This window comes from Zingiber officinale, chromosome 6A (genome assembly GCF_018446385.1).
Source record: "Zingiber officinale cultivar Zhangliang chromosome 6A, Zo_v1.1, whole genome shotgun sequence".
In the NCBI taxonomy this organism is placed as follows: domain Eukaryota; kingdom Viridiplantae; phylum Streptophyta; class Magnoliopsida; order Zingiberales; family Zingiberaceae; genus Zingiber; species Zingiber officinale.
Genome location: NC_055997.1, coordinates 45,007,617 through 45,018,313, shown reverse-complemented (window position 1 = coordinate 45,018,313; position 10,697 = coordinate 45,007,617). Strand labels below are relative to the sequence as shown.

Below are 10,697 nucleotides of genomic sequence, written 5' to 3'. Positions count from 1 at the left end.
CCTTGGTGTCTATATCAGTAATAACCCAGTTGGAGGGGTTGCAAATCATAGTGCACTCAGGGCAAGGTAGAGGTATTGGAAATCCATTCCCCCTCAAAAAAGCAAATACAATCTCACCCCGACATATCATTTTTATGGCCATACAAGTATCGATATCGATCTTGTGATTGCCATGAATAACCTCTCAATCACAAAGTTTGCAACCCAAATTTATAGCTATTTGGGTGATTAACCCACCAAAAACTATTGACCCAGAGGTTGCTTTCCCAAATATCTCAAGAGTTTACAAAAAATGGAAACCAGTATCAAAGTCAATTTTATTAAGCATTGCCTAAAAAGGAGTAAAGTTCCAACTTTCTAACTACCCCATCACTCTCCCCTCTACCAAAGATAGCTTTGCTTATTATACGGTGGAGGAATCTAAATACAGAGTTTTCCATGTGTAAAACCTTTGCTCAAGAGGGATCATAAGGATCATTTAACCCAGTAATAGAAATCCTCAAACTATTCTAACTAAAAACTAAAACAAACCTACGAGATCCACCAGTAGGTAGACCAAAATAATTATTGAAATAACTAAGTATCCACTAAAATTCTTGGTTCATCAATCTAAAACTAATTTTACCAATATAATTATCATCAAAAGTGAAGTGGATATCAATTGAGCTTAAAAATTCAAGGATAAGGCGGGGAAATGTTGGGTGAAATGTATACATTATATTATTCCAATCAAAGGAATTAATGAACCAATCAACATCCTCCTTGATTCTTAAAATTTCCATGGTGGAAGGATTTAAGTATCTAGTACAAATAGTTTTTCTAGCAAAAATAAAATCATATCTATATTTTGCTCATTATTTCTAAAAAAAATATAATACTCATTGTCATTACCTTCGTCGCATGCACTCTGCTTGCCTTTGCCCTTCGAAATTGCTTTTTCTTTGCCTTTGTCCCTCCCCGAATCTTTTCCTCTACTTGAACCTCTACTTCCTTGGTAGATTCTCTTCAAAAGGGTGGACATGATTGAAAGTTTCATTGGAGAAGGTGATTATTAAGGAAGAAAGAAGAGAGATATTATAAGAAGAGGTATATCTTGAGAGATGAGGAAGCTTGAGATTGAAGAAGAAGAAGAGGAATTCTTAGATTTAGGTTTAGATCTAAACCTAGATCTAGATCTTGAAGAGATGAGATCTAAGAATCCTTGGTGAAGAAATAGAGATGTGAATGAAGAAGGAGGTGAATGGAGATGTGAAGGAAAAGAATTGTGGAGAAGAAGAGGTGGATAAAGAGGTAGTAGGGTGGGTGTGGTGTCAGACACGGGCAAGCCATGACCATGCCTTAAAGTCGCAACCGAGTTGGGTGGATCTTCACACAGCCGTGTTAATTAACACAGTCTAGGTCTTTTTTTCCTCCGCGGGAGACACACAGCCATGTCAAATGACACAACCTCACCCAGTTTCCTCTCAAGTTAAGTCACACGACCTTGGTCTTCTTCTCAGCTAGCCTTGCACCGCCATGTGGATTCACATGGCCATGTTCCTCTTCTTCTCAGCTAGCCTCACATGACTATGTTAGGTCACACGATCGGCTCCTTGAGGTGTGTGAGGGATGAGCTCTTCTATGTCTTTTCTCCTCTTCAACTTCGCTAACATCTCCACGCCCATGAGAGGATCATGGCCAACTCGTGGAAGCTGTATAACACTTAAAAAAAATTAAAGGATGAATAAAACAACTAATAAAGAAATAAGATTTCAAACTAAATGGAAAATAATCCTTGGGTTGCTTCCCAAGAATAGCTTATTTTAGGTCTTTAGCTCGATCCTGCTTCCATTCATTACAGACTATACCCATGGAGGGGGGACTTCCCCTCCTAGGTTGGTGCTTCAAAATCTTTCTTCTTTCTTGCCCTCAGTGGGCAGATATATTTTTTATTTTTGTTTAGGAGACACCATTCCTCTATTGCCAGACTAGGAACAACATCCGACAGCTGCCCATGAGGATGGAAATTCTATTCCTTAAGTTAGTGTGCATCTACCCTATTTTTGAGATGGTTAGAAGCTTTAGACAATTCAAATTCTAACCTTTCCTTACCAATCACCAAAAATAGTCTTTAATTTTTAACATCAATTAAAGCTCCTGTTGTGGCAAGGAATGGTCGTCCCAATATAATCAGGATTTTAGGATCTTTCTCCATATCAAGTACCACTAAATCAGTGGGTAGGATGCAATAGATCACCTCTATTGGTACGTCTTTAATTATACCCATAGGGTACCTGTATGAATGATCAACTAATTGCAATATTATAGTGGTGAGCTTAAAGTTTTTAAGACCTAGTTTATTATAAATAAAATTGAGAATGAGACTTACACTTGCCCCAAAATCATAGAAAGTTTTTTCAAAAGTAGTAGTCCCTAAATTACAAGGGACAGAAAATCTTCATGGATCTTGTAGCTTGGGTGGTACTATATTTAGAATCAATGCACTATATTCCTCAGTAAAAGCCATGGTCTCATGTCCTTCTTTCTTTCTTCGGGTTGATGTGATCTCTTTAAGAAGCTTAGCAAACTTTAGCATTTGATGAATTGCATCTATTAATGGAACCTTGATGCAAAGCTCTTAATTTTCTCCAAAAATTTACTGAATTCTTCATCTTTCTTTGTCATGGCCAATCTTTGAGGGAAAGAGATTGTTTGACTTTGAGGTGATGGTACAGAAGTTTCTTCAACCTTCTTGGTGATCCCCTTCTCATTTTGTGTTTCACCTAAGTTAGATGAGGGAGGGGAGAGCACTTCTAGAGTATCAGTCCCTTTTAGAGCAGTCACTTGGGGATCTCCCAAGGTCCGTCCGCTCTGGAGCTCAATCCTATTGTAATGTTTAACCAGATTCACATCTTTTTTCCTAGAAAACCCTCAGGTGCTATTGTAGATGAAGAAGCTATTTGGGCTATTTGGCAATCCAGAATTTTCTGATGCTTCTCAGAATTTTCCATTCTTTGATTAAGTTGCTTGAGATAATTCTTCATTTTCATCTGAGCTACGTGGACCTCTTCCAACATCTTTTTAATTCTTGACTGTTGATAGCTTTGTGATGGATGTTGTTATTATTATTGTTGAAAAGAGCCTTGTGATTGCCCCAGCTGGTAGCTTTTCCTTTGACTAATGGGTTGGCCTTGGTCTTGGTTGTTCTTGTAGGAAAATTTTGAGTGGTTCCTCCATCCCAGATTGTAAGTGTTGGAGTACAAATTTCTTTGCTTGGGGTTGAAGTTTGCTATGGCATCGCATTGCTCAAAATTCTCAAGTTGAGAAGATATGGCCCCAAGTGGTTAAGCTTCTTGGATATGCTCCACACTTCCATCAGACACTCTTACAATGGCATTCAATTTGTCGCTTCCCATTGATTCTAGTTCTTCGTTAAGGCATCAATCCTTGTTGACATAAGTGTTACTATGTCAATATCAAATTACCCTGATGCATTAGTTGGATTCCAAAAAAGGAGCTTCCACTTCTTTCTAATGCCCATTGATGGTGGTTAAGTGTCACACTCTCAATAATTTTTTCAGTTTCATCTAGACCTTTGTTCATTAGTGCCCTCTAGTAGCAGTGTTGAGGGAAACTTTGGTGTGATAGTTGATGCCGTTATAAAATGTGTGGATGACTAACCATTTCTTCAGTCCATGGTGAGGGCAAAGTCTGAGTATATTCTTGAATCTATCCCAAGATTCATATAGAGACTCTGAGTTATCTTGTTTTAAATTGGCAATCAAATTCCGCATGTGTGTGGTTTTGCTTGGAGGATAGAATTTGTCAAGGAATACTTGTTCGCACTGCTCCCATGATGTAATACTATTTACTGGCATAGAAGTGAGCCACAACTTGGCTCTATCCATAAAATAAAAACCAAATAATATCAATTTCACTACTGCGCCCAGGACTCCATTCATTTTCATTGTCCCACATGTCTCATAAAATACCTCTAGGTGCTGGTGTGGGTCTTCATGTGGTCCACCCCAAAACTGATGTTGTTGTACTATGTGAATCACCGCATGCTTTATCTCAAAATTATTTACTTCAATGGATGACCTAATAATGCTAGAACGAAGCCCATGAGCATATGGTGGTGCAAAATCCTTAAGAGGTTTGTTTGCCATTTCAAATAATGTTTATTCTTCTTGTTGTCTTTGCAGGTTTATTCTTCTTCGATAGGTTTTATCAATTTCAAGATCAAGTGGAAATAGATCACTTGCAAGATTAAATCTTTGCATGCAAGAATAGGATTACATGAATTCTAATTTCATAATTTAAATGCAAAGAAAAATAGAGTTTTCACATAGAGAAACAAAATTTAAAGTGCAGAAAATTCAAAGTGCAAAATTAAAAATGTAGGAAGAAAATTGCAAAAATAAAAGTAAGCAAATATAAGATATATCGATAAAAATAGAATTATAGAAATATTTACAAAATGTGAAAGAAAATAAGTTTAGATTAACTTAAGTGCTTATCAACTAATGTTATATGCGTAGTTACCGATAACGGCACCAAAAACCTTGATGTGTGCTTGCAAGTATACGGGTGTCGTCAAGTAATAAAAATATCGATCCTATAGGGACTATATATAAGCACTAGAATCTAAGCATAGTGAACTAGCTAAACTATTGAAAGATTTAAGATTGTAAACACTAGAATTTAAGATTTAAGATCCTATAGGGACTATATGTAAATTGAAGTAAGTAGGAGACAGAGAGAGAAAGATAAAGAGTGTCGAGGAACTTGGTTTGGGAAGTGTTCTAAGGGTTCAGTTTCTTTGTGATGATAATCAATGTATCATGGATTACCTATCACCCATCCTCTATTCTCGTGCACTGTAGAAAGTTAGATTCATTACCAACTCTTCCCCGTGGAAGTCAAGGCGGAATGCTATCTTAATCCATATCTTATGCTACTAAATGGAAGTGATTCCTATGAAGTCTAATAATGGGATATCCCTATCACTAGGGCCCCTCGGTCATACATCAAAAAAAAATTACACTCAATATTCCCTACTTCCTTATGAAAAATTACTTCTCCTTTTAAGACAATGCCCTAGATGTCCAGAAATAAGATACTCTTGTGACTAGGGCCCCTCGGTTATATGATCTAGGGCATTCCATCTATGGGATTAGTATGTCTATACAAACATTCAATCAAAGAGGGAAATTAAGCTCAAGCACATTACACACACATAAGATCAAATAGATACAATGCATAGCAATGTCATATAGATAGGAAATTGGCAAATCCATGAGTTTTACATCAATTCACATCACAATTACTCCCTTAATCCTAGAACAAGAGATCTACTCCATAAGTAAGAGGAGGGAATCCAAAGACATAAAGATTTAAGCTAAATCACAAAAACTCAAGAAAGGAAAGGGAAGAAGGCTTATCCTATACGAAGAGTGATATTTGGATCCAATCCAAGCTTTCAGAGTGATGGAGATGCTAAATTTGACTTTGAATCATCCAAGAGAGTGTTGAAGAAGTCCAGATCTCGGCCAGGTTGGATGTCCACAAGGGGCGAACCTTCCTCCCCTTGAAAAAGGGAAGAACTCCCCTTAGAGCTGGGCATGGGCCCATCATGGTGTTGGGATCTTTCGTACGGAGGCTAGAGAGGGGGTGTGAATAGCCGACCCCAAATTGTCGTTTCTTTCTACAAAACGTGTTAGCGCAGCGGAAAATACAAAGAAACGAAAGAGAAGAAAACCAAACCTTAACACAAGGATGTAACGAGGTTCGGAGATTAGGGCTCCTACTCCTCGGCGTGTCCGTAAGGTGGACGAGTCCAGTCAATCCGTCGGTGGATGAGCCCCCGGAGAACCGGCTAATACAATATACTCCTTGTGGGTGGAGAAACCTCGCCACAAACGTTTGCAACAGCAAACAAAGAGTACAAGAATAGTAAGAAAAGCAATACAATATGAATACAATAGCACTCTACCAATTGCTTGCTTTCTTGTCGACTGGAGGTGAAGCAACAACTTCACAACCCAAACGCAGCAGCTGGTCGACGACTGGAAGCTCACGCGAAGCTTCGGAGGCGAGGTCAATCAAAGCTCGCTTGAAGCGTAAGCTTCAGCAAGAAAGAAGTTCTAGAAGAGAAGTAGAAGTAACAGCGCCTCGACCCCTTTATACCGCGAAGAAGACAAAAGAAACTAGCCGCTGCGCACAACTAGAACCCGATCGGTCGCGGACCGATCAGTAACATCCTGATCGGTCCGCATCGATCGTGGAAGAAGCTCGCTTGTTTCCCTCGATCGGTCCATGGACCGATCAGAAGATCCCGATGCGTCTCAGATCATCAGAACCTTCGATCGGTCCGTAGACCGATCAGGCTTCTTCTTCGCTAGTTTGCCATCGATCTCCTTCGATCGGTCCCGCATCGATCGATAACCATCGCAGATATCGATCGGTCCTCGATCGGTCACCGCACCGATCGGATGACCCATGTATCATTGGATCGGTCTGCAGCCCGATCCAAACTTCTCAGCCCTAAACCTAAGGCTTCCACACCAACATCCGGTCAACCTTGACCTGTTGGTACATCATGCCTAGCATCTGGTCACTCCCTTGACCTGCTAGCACTCCCCGCTAAGTGTCCGGTCAATCCCTTTGACCCACTTAGACTTTTCCACACCAGATGTCCGATCATCCCTGATCCATCTGGATTTTCCTCTTCGTGCCAAGTATCCGATCACTCCCTTGACCTACTTGGACTTTCCAACACCAGAAGTCCGATCATCCCTGATCCATCTGGATTTTCCCTTGCTTGGGTTCACTCACCAGGACTTTCACCTAGCTTCACTCACTAGGGTTTTCACACTGCCTAACATCCCAGTTAGGACTTTCTCACTGCCTGGCTTCACTCACCAGGACTTTCCAACTGCCTAACATCCCAGTTAGGACTTTCCCACTGCATGGCTTCACTCACCAGGACTTTTCCCGTGCCAAGCTCCCTGCTTGGACTTCTCCAGTGCCAAGTCTCCATACTTGGACTTTTCGCGTGCCAAGCTCCCTGCTTGGACTTTTCCAGTGCCAAGTCTCCATACTTGGACTTTTCAGGTCAACCAGGTCAACCTTGACCTATCTGTGCCAAGTCTCCATACTTGGACTTTTCCCGTGCCAAGTCTCCATACTTGGACTTTTTGCGTGCCAAGCTCCCTGCTTGGACTTTTCCAGTGCCAAGTCTCCATACTTGGACTTTTCCAGTGCCAAGTCTCCATACTTGGACTTGTCAGGTCAACCAGGTCAACCTTGACCTAGGGTTGCACCAATAATCTCCCAACCATCTATTCTTGTCTCACATCAAGAATAGAACTCTCTCACGAGTGTCAAACATCAACATGCAACTCAACTAGGTCAACCTTGACCTAAGGTTGCACCGACAATCTTCCAAGTCAAACATCAAAATACAACTCGAGTCAAGTCACCTTGAGTCGGGTCAACCAGGTCAACCTTGACCTAAGGTTGCACCAACACATGGCTCATGCCACGGCCGTGTGGATTCCACACTACAAGATGCTACCTTATCTCTGGTTTGGTGGCATGGCCATGTGGATTCACATGGTCAGAAGCTACTTCATCTCTAGAAATTTTACACAACCGTGTGGATTCCACACGGCCGTAGGCTTCTTCTTCTCTGTTTCATTAACATGGTCGTGTAGATTCCACATGGTCAGGGCTTGCTTTGGCTCTACTTTGTGGCACAGTCATGTGGATTCACACGGCCAGAGCCTTCTCCACCTCTATCATTTGGCACAACCGTGTGGATTCCACACGCACTACAAGAAAATTGGGATTCTACAACACTTAAACGACAACGCTTTTTATAAAAAGCGTTGTCTATTTTTTTTAACAACGCTTTTAGTGAAAAGCGTTGTCTATTTCATTATTTTCTTATTAATAGACAATGCTTTTTAAAAAAAGCGTTGTCTATTAGTCATTTTTATGGGTCAAAGACAACGCTTCATAAAAAGCATTGTCTATTAGCCTTTTTTTCAATGTCTACGACAACGATTTTTAAAAAGCATTGTCTACTGTCAAGTTATCATCTCAATCTTAAGTGATCTAGACCGCTTATCTCAAGATCTGACGACTGGATCTTCATCCATCTTCATCACAATATGGACGGCCCAGATTAAAGGAGGAGAAAACTTCGTTTCCTTTTACCCATGCGACGACACAGTACTGGTGATTCCTTTCTGTTCGTGACATCTCCTCTCGCGTGGCTAGGGCACACGACCTCCCACCGCCGGCCGTCTCTTCTTCCTCACCACCAGCCGGCAGTTCTTTCTTCTCTTCACTGTCGCACAGACCCCTCTCAAGAATCGGGAAGTGCGGTGGTGGATTTCGCCGGTGATGACGACGCCCAACAACCTTCCCAACGGCAGCCAACACCAGCGCCCACACCCTCCGCCCGACCCTAGGAGGCAGCGCCACTACCTTGGCACGCCCATCGCCACCCCTTCCTCCTCCTCTTCCTCCGCCGCCTCCTTCAAGGGTTGCTGCTGCTACCTCGACGGCGCTCGATGTGATGTTTTAGCAATCACTCATTTTCTTTTATGCCCCTCCTTTCCTCGATCTACGTTTCGATTCCGATCGGACACCGCTCCTCCACCGTGGTGCGGCTGTCCGACCGGTGCCCTAGTGCAGCCTCACGCTAGAAAGAGGAATTCGATCACTTGTCGTATAGACGCCTCCGGCCTCACGTGAGAAAGGGGGAACGTTGTCCCCACCCGCGGTGTCACTACTCCAATGCAGCATAGACGAGATTGACCCTGGCCGATCACCGCCGCCCGTCGCAGCCTTTCACACTGCCTACGGACTCGGTCTCCGGCGCATCCCAGGTCAGTGACAATCTCTTTCCTCGATCTCTCCTGGTTCGGCATAAGGATCTAAGCAAGCGCCTGCGGCCTCCTCCCTGCTGATCACCGACGCTTCTGCTCACTACGGTCGGCACACTGCCGCCTGGATCTACTTCCGGGATCTTCCCTGTTTTGTACAAGGATAGCGCCTGCGGTCTCCTCCCCTCTCGGGTTGAGCAGAAGCCACATCGATCTACGACCTCCTCTTGTCTTGGGCTGATCAAAGGTCGAAGCATCACCGTAGGCCTCCTCTCCATTCGGGTTGAGCAGAAGCCCAGCAAGCAGCGTTTCTCCTGCGAACCGCTTCCAACCGTTGATGAGCAGGTAGAGATTAGGTGGTATAAGGTTATGTGATGGCTAAGAGTAGGGACAGAACCGAAGATTTTAGGGAAGCTACCCGTGCGACAGCTCTCTATTTTGGCTACGACGAGGTTGGTTATTGGATTGAAACTATCTTAATTTTCTTCTTCCTATTGACGTGTTAGTGTTCCTTGCATTCATTTGAATATTCATGGGAGTTTTTCTTCTTGCTTCACTCTGGGCTATGCATATCTTAAATTGTAATTGCTATTTCTCAACAGTAAAGAATTCCAAGTTTGTTCTGTTTCAGAGTTTTACAGTTTGTGAGTTTGTTTCAATTGAGAACAATTCAACATACGCTAGAAACTGCTACAATGATACATGTAATTCATAAGATTTTAATGGCACCATGTTATAACAGTACATTTTTTTTGGCTTGTCATTGTCTTTGACAGGCCAAATTGGCTGCGCTCTTGGCATCCTTCATTTTGCGCAAACCCTTGGAGAAACCTCCATTTGAAAAAGCTGCAATTAAGACGGTACACCAGCTACAGAGTCTCTTTCTTTGATATTCTCTGGATACGTGATATCTCTATCATATTTGATAAATGTTTTGACAATTTTCTTATTTTTAGCTTGAAAGTATTTTAGAACTGGAACACTTCGTCACTAAGCATCGGAAAGATTATGTGGATCTGCATCGAATCACTAAACAGGAGAGGGATAACATTGAACATGAAGTAAGTAATGTTCATACCTATCATGTTTCTTGAAATTTAAAAACATGCATCGACCTAATCTTGATATATCAGAACATAAATGCAAACAGAAGAGAACTCTAGCTATGCAACTAACAATGAGTATGCGATAACACAAATTCCAACAATATGATCACAAGATAAGAAATTGTTTCACTAGGAACATTCCCAGAACCAAGAGATCAAGTTGTGCCAATTAATAAGATTGCTATTCTTTTTATTCATTTCATCTCCCTGTTCTTCTGCAAGAAAAAATGTTCCAAAACACCATAAAATGTTCCAAAACACCATACAATGTAATATTCTTCATTTCACCGAAGGAATCATTTTCCTCTTCCTACTTGTTGCTGTAATTGCTATCGTTCATAGGAAAACCCTTTGAATGCTGATAGGTTAGCTGATTGAGTCTTTGCTATTTTAGAGTTTCATGTAGATTTCATTTCATGCCTTAGGTTTCGTTCTATGTTTTTCTCCATGTTGTCTTTCATATTGAGTAATGTTTTATGTGAATATTAAGTGCTTGTATTAATTTGACATCCTATGTTTCAATTTGCACACATTATGATTTCATTGACTCATGGCCATCAAGTGTTTGATTAAATGTCTCTTCCATTATATTAACTACTAAGAATTCCTACGAGTTTCATCCTATTTCTGTGATGCAATGCTTTATATAATCCAGTTCAACTTCAATTAATAATTTATGATGGTCCTGAAATTACTGTTTGGTATCACATTAACA

At 41.3% G+C, this 10,697-nt stretch overlaps 1 long non-coding RNA gene and 1 other non-coding gene across 2 annotated transcripts; both read left to right on the top strand.

Annotated features, from left to right (window-relative positions):
• Positions 1 to 3,669: 3,669 nt before the first annotated feature.
• LOC121998917 lies at positions 3,670 to 3,779 on the top strand. The gene has a single exon (XR_006116700.1). It is a non-coding gene; the product is annotated as a small nucleolar RNA R71 (small nucleolar RNA).
• Positions 3,780 to 8,838: 5,059 nt separating this feature from the next.
• Positions 8,839 to 9,845, top strand: LOC121993904. Its single transcript, XR_006115472.1, has 3 exons — positions 8,839 to 9,328; positions 9,653 to 9,736; positions 9,833 to 9,845. It is a non-coding gene; the product is annotated as an uncharacterized LOC121993904 (long non-coding RNA).
• The last annotated feature ends 852 nt before the right edge of the window (positions 9,846 to 10,697 follow it).